The 12,745-nt window shown below is 40.4% G+C and overlaps 1 protein-coding gene across 3 annotated transcripts in view; it reads left to right on the forward strand.

Annotated features, from left to right (window-relative positions):
• Positions 1 to 12,745, forward strand: part of HHAT (hedgehog acyltransferase) — a 165,393-nt gene that overhangs the window by 86,684 nt on the left and 65,964 nt on the right. The gene's annotated exons all lie outside the window — the stretch shown is intronic.

Raw genomic sequence — 12,745 nt, forward strand, 5'->3', positions numbered from 1 at the left:
AGAGGGTGAAGTTGGCAGATTGTTAAAATTAATGTTTTAATCTTAATTGAAACAGTAACATTTATTTTCTTAGTTCTTTTGTAGTAAAGTGAACACGTGTCATTCAGTCTCATAAGAATTTTTTTTAATTGAGATGTAAAAATCTCTCTTCTAAAAATCATGCTATGATGAATTTCTAGTTTGAGCTTATTTCTAGCTTTATGTAGTAAGGAACTAAATACACCATTAGTAATTCAATTTGAGAAGCCAGCTAATTTTAAGTATAACTTAATTTTAAGTTTTTTTTTTTACTACCCTTATATTTATTTATTTTTTTTTAAGTATAAAATACTTTGATTTCTAAATTTTTATTTCTGGCTGTGATGAGGTGCCACTAAGTCCATTTCAGTTCACTATAACTGCCTTTTTTCCCCTCTTTGTAAAAGGGGAAATATCTTCTGTAATGTCTGTGGTTTTGGTTAGTGTGTAACATTAGGGGATTTTTTCCTCTTATAAAATGAAGTCCATATATTTATCTCTATAGTAAAAATACCACTTTTGTTCTGGGTACTAGAGACGTGGTCAATGATAATTGGCAGTCTCGGCATTGGAGAGAACAGGATTTTAGAAGTCTTTCAAAAGGTTGAGTGTGGTCAGGGTTCTTTTGGTCTGCCTTTTTTTTCTGTCCTTTTTTTAATCTGTTAAATTTGTCTGCCCTATTTCTTCTGCTCGGAGCATCAAAAATTCTATAGTTATTCATAACAAATGGTGCAGTGATCCTGCAGACAGCTGGAGTGGAACATGGAGAGAGACTGCCTGGAGAGCCCAGCCTCTGTGCTGTGGTTCTTCAGGGTACTAAGCTGATCTAACAACTCACTGCTATTGAAAGGGAAAGGGCTGAATTTCCCTTTCTCCTCCCTTCTTTGCAGTCCCCCTGCTTTCTTCTCTGCACTCCTTTCTGCTGGAATCTTTGCTGAGCTGACTTAGCTCTTAACCCCAGCAGAAAACTTCACTTCCTCTGATTGTTTTATTGTTAGATGATTTGTCTCATGGTTTGGACTCTGAAAAAGTACCCAAAGCAGTACAAAGTGAGAGACAGAAGTCAAAGAAGGGAAGTGGGAATGGAGGAGCTTACTAACTGCTTGGAATTTCCCCCTTGCAAGCATACCTTAGCAGTACGTAGTAGTAAGTTGAGCCTCCCTGTATAGAGTGGGACAAACAAAACAATTAGGTCCTGCTTCAGGAATTGCTTAGCCCTCTATTAGGGCCCAAACTCAGTCTAACCAAGATAAAGACACTGTGAATTTCACAACTGAATCCTATATACGTTAAGAAAACAGAACTCTCATTTAGTGACAAATTTCTTTTTGCAAGTATAACTCACTTAAAATCGCCATGACAAAGCTGTAAAACTTCCTTCTGCCACTATCAGTGGCAAGATCTGACCAAACATTTCAAACTCATCCGGAGAAAGTATGTATGTAGACCACCTTGCAAAATCAGATCTTTAATAAGATCTTCGTAATAAATAAAGACCCTTCTCAGCTGTTCTTCAGCACATAGTAGGCTTTGATCTTTATTTTGCTTCATTTGATGGAAAGAGTATTTATAACACTGGTTTACTAATCTCAGAAGCTTGTTTCACCTATTCTCCTTTACTAATAGTTTTGTGTAATTCATGCATATGTTTATTGCAACATGGTAATTCAGTTAAGTGGCAGGCAGTGCTGATGATCCTTTCTTCATAATCCTCTTATGTACTTGCTGTAGATTTCTGCTGGATTTGTCTCTTCAACTGTCTGAGAATTTATAATAACATAAGGTAAGGTAATTGAACAAAGTCCCTTAATCAGACTGTTTGTCTGTAGTGCTGAAATCTTTTTTGAGATATAGGTATCACCTATAATGTCAAAACCCCAACCAGTGAATAGGGCTTGCTGTTATGCTCTGAATAGCAAATAGGAGGCATCCTGCATCCCTGGAGGAATGACCCAATGGTCAAATGCTCTCTGCCTGGGGTGAAGATACCTCCCTCTGAGCCTTGAATTCAGCCATATCAGTCATCTAACCAGAAATCGTTGCTGTCCAAAGTGGATATGCTCTGACTCAAACTCAATGGAAACTCCTTTCTCTAGACGTAAATCTTAGCCAGGGCAGATTTGTGACAACTGGTCGTTACGTGTGGTACCCAGAAGCAGCAAGCTGAGTCATCAAGGTGCTGTTTCATACTGAGCTTCTGAAAGACCATCAAAGGTGAATGTGGGCTGGCGGACGTATCCTAGATTTTTTTTCAATTACTTTTATCTCTGCCAACAGTAGTTCTGAGTCAAGAGATTCTTGGCATGTTTCTGCTTTTCTTGATATTTTTTTCTCCTTTCTCTGCGTTCTTGTGAGGGTTCATTTATCTTCATGTGAGTGGATCCCAGAATATTTGGAGAGGCCTTGTAAAAATGGAGGAACACAGGCAGGCAGACACACACACTTGCACTCTGACTCTAGTTTCCTTACTTAGGGAACTTCTTGCCCTAGACTCGGTAACAAAGAAAATCTGGTAAGTGTTGTTTTGCATTAGGAACAAACATACAATATGATACAGACTGTAATGACAAAGTGCCTGCAATAAGATTTCAGAGGTAACATCCTATTGTTTCTATCTTTTGAGTACAAACTTCCCTTTTTTGTCAAATCTGTGGAAAAAAAGATTATTTTTGATGTCAGCAGTGGACAAACTGTAGTGATTTTCCATCTGTTTTTAACCAGATGATTGCTGCTATCCTTCAGACAGCAATGCGAGTTGGGAAGCCCCTCCTGTTGCTACCCATTTACCATAACAAATAAATGTTTCTCCCACCTACCAGCATTATTTACTTCCTGTTCTGCTTTGGAGACATCAGGCAGTTTTCTGGCACTTTGGCCATAATGTGGCTTTAAAAGCAAGTACATCATGCTATGGGGTGAAAGGAAGGTAGAGTGATGCTGATGATGTACTTCTTTGTTACTGTTACATCAATACAGCCTTGTTCACCTTAAAAATTAATCCAGACAATAGATGCTAGCATTTACAGAAATACAAGTTGAAGTATCAAGGAGTGGGTTGCACACTTCTGTCTTTCTGCTGTGCCTTTCAGAGCCATATGCATTAATGCACAGCTTAACTCTGAGCTACAGAAACTTGCCATGTGGAAAATGAGGTCTGAATTTGCTGAGTGTTTATCAGATGTCTCTGTGGGGATTATTACTGTGTGTTATTTATTTGTTAACAGTTTCACAGTGGCAATGCGGGAAGACCATTATGAGCAGGAGCTTGTGCAAAATTCTGCACTAATGATTAGACAAGTTAGATCCTGTCCCAATTTGGTTAGAATTTAAAAGGTAAAAACATGAAAACGTGGGATAAGGGATCTGAGGGAGCCAGAACAGGCAGAGTGGGAACCAGAAGAACAAAAATAAGGATGTTGGCCTGGACGCAGAGGAGAGTGCGCAACTCTTGCAAACTGTCTTCCTTGGTGAGAGGTAAGGCACATTTATAGAAATATGTACACTGCCGTTACTTGGTTAGATTCCTTGAGGATGGTGCGTTTCAATGCTGTTCATTTTGCACTTTTCACAAGCTGCCACTTTTTAAAAAAATGTTTAGGCAGGTTCTTTGAGGGTGATGAGGAAATGTAGGAGCAAGCACAGAAATTTACTTCAGTGTATGTCAAACTTTCACACATGCATCCATCAGTGTGGTGCATACATATGAGCTGGTAGGAGGCTTTCTTCAAACAGAAGGGGGTTTGGCTGTTTGCTGAGTGATGCTATAAATGTAGATCTTTTGGAAAAATCTAAAAATGAACTGGTGCTAGTGCAAGACAACGTTTTGTTGAGTGAATGTTTAGTAAGGCATCAATAGAGAAGATGAGTATCTTCTCAAATACTATATATAGCATTTATTTCTAAATTCAGAAACAAGTTACATTTGTGAACGTAGATCTTAACTGACAGCTGCTTGATTTTAATTGTGTGGTCCTCTTTTTATAGGAGTGATGTATTGTCTGTAGGGAATTACAGGTCATTTGCATCATCCTGACTTTTAGAAAAAGTGTCGTCAGTTCCCTCCTTCCTGTGTGAACCTTCCAGGAGCTAATCTTTGTTTGCTTTGGAAGGAAAGTACATGCCTTGGAAGCACAGATTACTTCAGGCCATAGTTAGACTTGGGGAGAAGGGAGGGAACAACCACAAGCAAAACAAGATTCCGAAAAAATAAAGCAAACAAAAGTAAAGGGCTGGGTCTGGGTTAGAGCTAGATGCAGAATGGAGCAAACAGGAATGATTACACGATTACTGAAGAGTACAATATATGCTGGTGGGAAATTAAATTTATCCTTCCATTTGCTGTGGCCATTGTAGATGGATGAGATCTGGTAGTGCATCTTGTTCACATTCTACTTGCAGGCCTGTTCCTTTATCTTGTTACTCTTACAGCCCTGGGGATTCCACAATTTCTTTTGCATTATTTCATAAATGGATGTTTTGTCTGGGTATTCAACCTAAATTCTTTGTTTGTGTTGCTTTTTTTTGTTCTGTTCTGCGGTAAAGTCTCTACAATTACCTATTCAACAGCTGTCCTTGGGCTTCAGAGTGCAGGAGTAGGTCTCGCAAGGACATGTCAGCCTCTCATCAGCTGCCTTTCCATTGCTCTCGCTGCTCCTCAAGCCTGGTTTCTACCAACGTTTTATTAATGAGTACATGTACTGCCTCCCTTCATTTCTGCAGTCTCTCACATGTGCTTTTGTCACTATTACCCATTGACAATTTGTATTAACAAGTGTTTTTAGAAGTTGCCCTGCTGCTCGGACCCAGCCCATCTTCATTTCTACTGCTCACTTTAAAAATTAAATAAATCAACATTCTGTTTGGCAGAGCTTTGTGACAATTTTCAGCCTTTCCTCCGTCCCATCTGCTCCCCCAGCTGCTCAGTCACACCCTGCCCTCCATTTTCAGTGTGCCTAACTGCAGATAGATAAAATAGCCAATAACTGTTAGTCAGGATGTATCGCTTCCCTTCCCACTGTCCCATCTGCTCCTCGCTCTCTTTCAGCTTGTCTCCCGTGCTCTTGCTTTTCTGCTTTGCCGTTATTTTTGGAAAATGGCTGCATTGCGGATGACCCAGATTCAAGGGGTGCATCGAGGTATTTGCTCGTGTGTCAATGAGGGTGATCGTCAGGGCTCAGGGATGGACTTAGTAGAGTTGGCCTGTGTTTATCTATGGATATTTTCTGAAAGAAAACACTTAGAAGTGCTTTTAAGATGGCTGGATATTCTCTCTGGCTTCTGTGGAGAACTAAACAAGTACAGGCCTTAGTCTTTAGCTGTGATGCAATGGGTGATGAAAACCAAAGTTCGGGTCCTTAGGTTACAATGGCAAAAGGAACTCCAATAAGCAACATAAGGTTTTCTTCCATTGATTTTCCTGATATGCATAATGATACCACACGTGCACCTGCTGTACTGCAGTGAACATTTTGAATGTTACTTCTCTAATAAAAAAAAGCCTTCAGGAAATTGAAGGAGTGGATCTTTAGTAACCTTGGGAAGCATGCTCACTTCCCCCTCATACACTGGGAGAGGCACTAAAGGATAATGGAGGGACTAGGTGTTACATACATGATAATTAGTTTGCTTGGTTTCTTCAACACAACATATTGCACATTTTGTTCTCCTATTTTAGAATTTTTATGGATAAGTTGACTGATAGGGTTAAGTGGGAGAGGATGAAATCTGTAGAGCAGATAGTAATGAAATATTCTGTGTTTAAAAAATAACAACTCTACTAAAAATTGTACCAGAGTATTTTTACCCTTTGAAGACCAAAGGCAGATGAAAATAAAATAATGTCATCTGTACTGTTGAAGCTTGTAGTATCAAGCACATGTTTCATGTCACTCTGGCCATAGTATCTGACAGTCTTATTCCACAGTGCATATGTTCCCATGAGAAATACTCAACTGCTTCTCCAGTTTTACCGTGCTCATCTTACTTTGCCTTATGCTTTGAATATCAAGTCTCTGGAAGGGTAGTCCAGAATTAAATAAATGTCGCGAGTCTCTGTTTTGCTCCATGAAGATGTATGCTTGCTTAAATTTCATCAAGTTTAGTTCCCTACATGGGAGTTGTTAAATATTCTCAGTATCAGCAAGTTTGATAACATCACTGACTTTATGTAGAAGTTCGCTCTAATCTGTCCCAGTGCAGCTATATAAATGAGTTGCATTGCGAATGCAGCACAAGTAAGTCTCTTCCATCTTCTGAGTGCTTGCCAAGAACTTACCAAGTAATTTCTGTTAGGGGAAGCTTCTTGTTGCTTGTTATCCCATCATCAAGTTGATTTTGCGGAGTGATGGAAAAGGTGCACCCCAGTTCCTGAGCCCTCCTGAAAACAGCATGGCATGTGACATGCTCCCAGAATAAGCTACTGCAGCAAGCTCCTGCAAGCAAATTCAGCAGCCCTCTGAATAAAGAGCATTTGGAGCATGCCAAATCACCATGGCGCCACCATTGTTGCTAGAAAAAGGTACAGAATAAGAATGCTTGCTGTGGGAAGGTGTAGGATTGGGTCTTTGATAAAATGCTGGGGAATATATTTTAGTAAAAGAAGATTTTAGTGTGATATTTGGAATAGGACTGCCTGGTTTTGACTGCTGTGCAGAGTTCCATCTTGGGTGTCCCTCAACTTCGACATGGGGGGATGGATGTGTATTCTTATCAACATTCTCCAAAGTATTTTCTCTTTTGTTGACTAACTGTGAGGCGTAAACATATTGAGGAAAAACACTTCTTGACCCTCAATTTCTTCACTCCATGCCATTCAGTAATATCAGTGTACCATGTTCATCAGTGAATATGCAAATCTTTTGTTGATGAGCTCTAGTTCACCTTAGTTCTTTAAAATGATTCTGTGCTTCCTGAAGCCACTTTGACTGATAGTGATATAATTGCCTTGCAAAGTAAGCAAAATAAGAGTATTTTAAGAGATAAATAGGAGTATTTATCTGACTTCTAACTTCCACCATGTACCTTAACTTGACTCTTAATTCTAATCTAAATAATCTATTCTGGTGTGTATTGTCTTTCATAAACTGTCTTTCTCAAGAAACAGCTATTATACACACTTCCTATTTCTGGTGTAGTTTTCAATTAGAGGTTAAATATGAGATGCATGTATAACAGAAAGTAGATTTAGGAATAAGAGGGTTTGGACAGCGCAAAGCCTTTCTGCCCTGTCTTCTTTCACCCCTCTCAAACATATACACAAATTTACTTTTCAAGGTACCCCATTACAATAGTACCATTTTTTTTTTAAGATAACAGAGGGCCAAGTTGAGAGAGATCTGATGGTAGCCAATTTTACTAGACCCACCAGCATGCAGAGGTAGGTCTTTCCCAACGTCAGACAAAAATGATGTCCACAGCCGATCTTTATTTACAGCAGGAACTGGACTGAAATGCCAACCTGAACTTCATTCAGTTCCAGGAAAAGTGGCCTGAGCTAACCTTTTAAAGTCACCTCCTGTGTTATATTGCTTGCCCCTGGACTGATTATCCTGGCGATGTGTATTTTAAAGGCTACAGTCCATTTATGTTGCACTAGGAGGTAAAAAGTGTCTAGTAGAAGTAAAGTATTATGAAGTGTTGATGTTAGGTTACAAATAGTGACTCTATCACAAATAGTGAAGAGTTCATGACTGCGGGAATCCCAGTCAATCCCGAACTTGTGATGGATTTGCTGCTCCACTTGGATGCATGTAAGTCCATGGGGCTTGATGGGATTCATCCCAGAGTACTCAGAAAGCTGGCTGATCACAGAATCACAGATCACAGAATCACAGAATTGAAGGGGTTGGAAGGGACCTCGAAAGATCATCGGGTCCAAGCCCCCTGCCAAAGCAGGTTCCTTAGAGCAGGCTGCCCAGGTAGGCGTCCAGACGGGCCTTGAATATCTCCAGAGAAGGAGACTCCACAACCTCCCTGGGCAGCCTGTTCCAGTGCTCTGTCACCCTCACCGTGAAGAAGTTCTTTCGCATGTTGGTGCGGAACTTCCTGTGCTGTATCTTGTGGCCATTACCCCTTGTCCTGTCCCCACAAACCACTGAAAAGAGGTTGGCCAAATCCCTCTGTCTCCCACACGTCAGGTATTTGTACACATTGATAAGATCCCCTCTGTCTTCTTTTCTCCAGGCTGAACAGACCCAGGTCTCTCAGCCTTTCTTCATAGGGAAGATGCTCCAGGCCCTGTATCATCTTTGTGGCCCTCCGCTGGACTCTTTCCAAGAGATCCCTGTCTTTTTTGTACCGGGGAGCCCAGAACTGGACACAGTCCTGATGTCATTGTGGGACCTCTCTCAATTATTTTTCAATGGTCATGGTGATCTGGAGAGGTCCCAGTTGACTGGAAGCTGGCAAATGTGGTCCCAGTTTTCAAGAAGGGCAAGAAAGAAGATCCTGTCAGTTACAGGCCTGTCAGTCTTACTTCAGTGCCTGGTAAAATTATGGAGAAGATTATTCTGGGAGTTACTGGAAAACACCCTAAGGACAATGCAGTCATTGGTAACAGCCAATATGGATTCACAAGAGGGAGGTCATGTTTAACAAACTTGATTTTGTTTTACTACAAGATCACCCTGCTAGTTGACCAAAGGAAGGCCGCTGATGTAATCTTTCTGGATTTCAATAAAGCTTTTGATACTGTCTCTCACAGTATCCTTCTAGACAAAATGACCAGAATACAGTTAGATAACAGTAAAATAAGATGGGTGAACAATTGGCTGACAGTTCGGGCCCAAAGGATTATAGTAAATGGGGAACATCAGGCTGACGACTTGTCACTAGTGGGGTTCCCCAGGGATTCATTTTAGGACCAGTCATCTTCAATGCAATGTTTTCATAAAGTATTTGTTTATAGGACTTGAAGGTTTTTTGTGCAAGTGTGTGGACGATAACAAATTGAGTGGAGCTGTTGATTCTGTCGAGGGTGGTGAGGCCTTGCAGAGAGGTCTAGACAGGCTGGAGAACTGGGTAATCACCAACAATATGAGGTTTAACAAAAACAAGTACCAAATCCTGCACCTGGGAAGGGGCAACCCTGGCTGTACATACAGCCTGGGGGATGAGGTACTGGAGGTCAGCCCAGCAGAAAGGGATCTGGGGGTTTTGGTTGACAGCAAGCTGAATATGAGCCAGCAGTGTGTTTTGGCAGCCAGGAGGGCCAATTGTATCCTGGGGTGCATCAAGCACAGCATTGCTAGTCGGTTGAGGGATGGGATTGTCCTGCTCTGCTCTGCGATTGTGCGGCCTCACCTCGAGTACTGTGTGCAGTTCTGGGCACGACAGTAAAAGGAAGATATAAAACTGTTAGAGAGCGTCCAAAGGAAGGCTACAAAGATGGTGAATGGTCAGGAGAAGACGCATGAGGAGCAGCTGAAGTCCCTTGGTTCGTTCAGCGCAGAGCAGGCTGAGGGGAGGCTTCATGGAGGCCTGCAGCTCCCTCATGAGGGGAGCGGAGGGGCAGGCGCTGAGCTCTGCTCTCTGGAGACAGTGACAGGAACCGAGGGAATGGCATGGAGCCGGGACAGGGGAGGGTCAGGCTGGATGTTAGGGAAAGGTTCTGCACCCAGAGGGCACTCGGGCACTGGGACACACTCCTCAGGGAAGTGGTTATAGGACTGAGCCGGCTGGAGCTCAAGAAGCATTTGGACAACACTCTCAGACACAGGGTCTGATTTTTTTGGTTGGTGCTTTGAAGACCGAGGAGTTGGACTTGATGATCCTTGTGGGTCCCTTCCAACTCAGGATATTCTGTGATTCTAAGTAAGACAGAGCATCAAGGAAGGATGTAAATCTAAGGGTATCATCCAGGCAACTATAGCTTCATTGTCATTTTAACACAAGGTATTCTTTCACTACTTTCTCTCCTGGCAGTGTTTCTAACAGGAAGAGAGAGGAGAGAAGGAGACAGTTTCTTCTTTTCCAGAGAAACACCACAAATCCATAACAGCTGCTTGTGTTGTGGCAATGGAATGTATTGTTAAAGGCATTAAATAGGATGATGAAGAATTGTGGGTGTGATTTTTTTTTTGTCTGCTTTGATGAAAATGACTTGTAGATTGAGAAAAAAATCTACATGCCAGTAGATATTTAAATCACGAACATTACAATGGATTATCAAGACCAGCCTCAGTCCTTTTTCATACGTAAATTAATGCTTCCAGTGTAATAATTTGAGCACAATAACTGCTCAGGTACTTCTATAGTTAGCTTTTTCTAGTTGACATGAGATTTTTAAAGAACTTTTAATTTTTTTTAACCTTTGTTGCAGCTGGGTAGAAGCTGCAGAGACATCAAATCAAAGACCCTCAAGAAAATTTGTACTATTTTTTGGATCAATGCCTTGAAAAGTTAATGGAAATTAGCTACAGTACAGCCCAGAAATGGCTTGGTGTTTGTCTAAACTGTTCCTGTCTTAAACTACTCCCTTATACCTTATAAACGACCAGAGGCTTTTATGGTACATACTACAGTTCATTTGTACTGTTTAACATATAGCACTTTTGTAGAGGGTGATACCATTATATGTGACAGTTTTATTTATTTTTTTTAGTAACTGTATTCATTTATTTAAAAAAAAAAAAGTGTCAGAGCTTTTATAGCTAGACATGTTGTTTGTCTCAGTCTTACTGCATTGGGTTGCAAAACAGGCAGACCTCACAAACTTAACAGGTCTAATCAGTGCCTTGGTGGAAAATGCAGTCAAACACAAACTGTCTGATGGATTGCCCATCTCTAACGCTTTTTCCTAAGTGAAACTGTTTCTCTATGGAGTTGACATAGAAGTTTGTTAGAGAAAAGGAGAGTGAAAATAGATCTGGTGGTAGACTATGTAAATAAGCTACAACTCAGTCAGAATTGTCCGACGTGGTGTAAGAAGATGGTAAGCTTGGTGACTCTGAACACAGGTCATAACACAAAATGACCACAACTGTCCCTTATTTAATCTTAGTTTTTAACATGGATTTACTAGCAAGATTTGGAACATTTCATCTGTGTGTGTACATTTATGTGTTCTGAAAAGGCTTATGTTTTTATATATGGGAATACACGTTCATACTCTGCATTTCAGAAGGAGACAAGATATCCTCTACCTGTCTGTGACTGAAGGAGAACATTATGGGCGTTTTTGGGAATGCAAAGTACTAGAAAGCGAAAGAGTTGTTTCACTAACTGCCTGTGTCTGTGAATGTTAATATACTTACCTTAAATTCTCCTCCCTTTCCCTATGATGCCCTAGTTTTGATCCAGAGTTTTAAGAGGAAAGTCTCAATCTCTGTGTTCATATATGAATATTTTTCCCAGTGCTATATGGAAGATCAGCTATTATAGTATTGCGCATACAGGTTGACAGAAGCGTCTCTATCCCCATTGTTGTGATGACTCAGATAGACTCATGCACTAGATACCAGAGATGTACTTTGCACTAATATGTCAGTTATATTTTCATGCTTGTAATTCATTTATTTGAAATTTTGTGACTTAATAATCTATAAGTTGAAACATTGGTTTTGATGCATATAAAACTAGCAATTTAATTGTCTGGGAATGTATTTTTTTGTCTGTTGTTCAGGTATCTGAGCATGAATTCTAGTCTGGCTGCAGCTATTAAAGATTTATTACTGTTGTTTTTTTTTTTTTATACTACAGTCACAAGACTGTTTGTTTTCTGCAACATCAACATTTATGACTTGAAGGCTAAGCACCTTGTGATATTTTCCTTAGTTCCCATACACTGGCAACGCTCATCGCTTTGCAAGAACCATTCAGTCTTTTGCAGATTCAGGCACTATGTAAAGAGGCTTTCAGCCTGGGGACATGATGAACAAGATATTTTTTTCTTATGCAGTACTGTAATGAGGCACTATTTCCCCATATTGTGCTATAATGATTTTTGTGACTTAACAACTGAGAATTGGAACAAGTTAAAACTTTCTCATTCTTCTTTCACTGCCTTTTTGCAGTTTCCCTGCTGCACTTGCACCTCAGGTGATAATGCAAAATATAAATGTAGAAAAAGGTACACTAGTATATGACGGAGGGAGACTTGCTTTATTTGTATCATTAGGACAGTGCCAAGAGCTTTACAACAGATATCTGTACTTTTGAATATGAGCAGTAATACTTGCAATGAAAAAACATTGGGATTGCATGTGTATTTAAGTCACTTTTATAAGGAAATATCTGTTTATTAAGAGACTCATTCCAGTAACCCACTCTGATCTGACTCTAGAATCTTTCAGTGAAGTCTTATTAATCAACCAAAGCATTATTGACTTCCAAAATATTTTATGCTACTTGATTTGTACTGATGTGTTTTACTCCATACTAGAATCTATTGCATAGTTTTATCCACCCCAGCAGCTTGTTGTTAGTGTTCGCATCCATCAACAAAAATTCTTCAAAGACTACGTTTAAGAAGCAAAGAATTAAGACACAGAATGTGTAGACAACTGTGTCCAGTTCAGGGCTCCCTGGTATCAGAAAGCCATGGATATACTGGTGTGAGTCCAACAAACGTGATGAAGGGGGCACTTGAGCATCTGCCATATGAGGACAGGCTCCGAGAACAGGGACTGTTCAGCATGGAAAAGAGAAGGCTTGGGGGTGTCTTACAAAGTGTATAGGTACCTAATAGTGTGGGGGAAGAAACTCGGCTTGGCACAGTTCTGGGCAACCT

The sequence above is a fragment of the Cygnus olor genome, chromosome 3, assembly GCF_009769625.2.
Source record: "Cygnus olor isolate bCygOlo1 chromosome 3, bCygOlo1.pri.v2, whole genome shotgun sequence".
Taxonomy (NCBI): Eukaryota; Metazoa; Chordata; class Aves; order Anseriformes; family Anatidae; genus Cygnus; species Cygnus olor.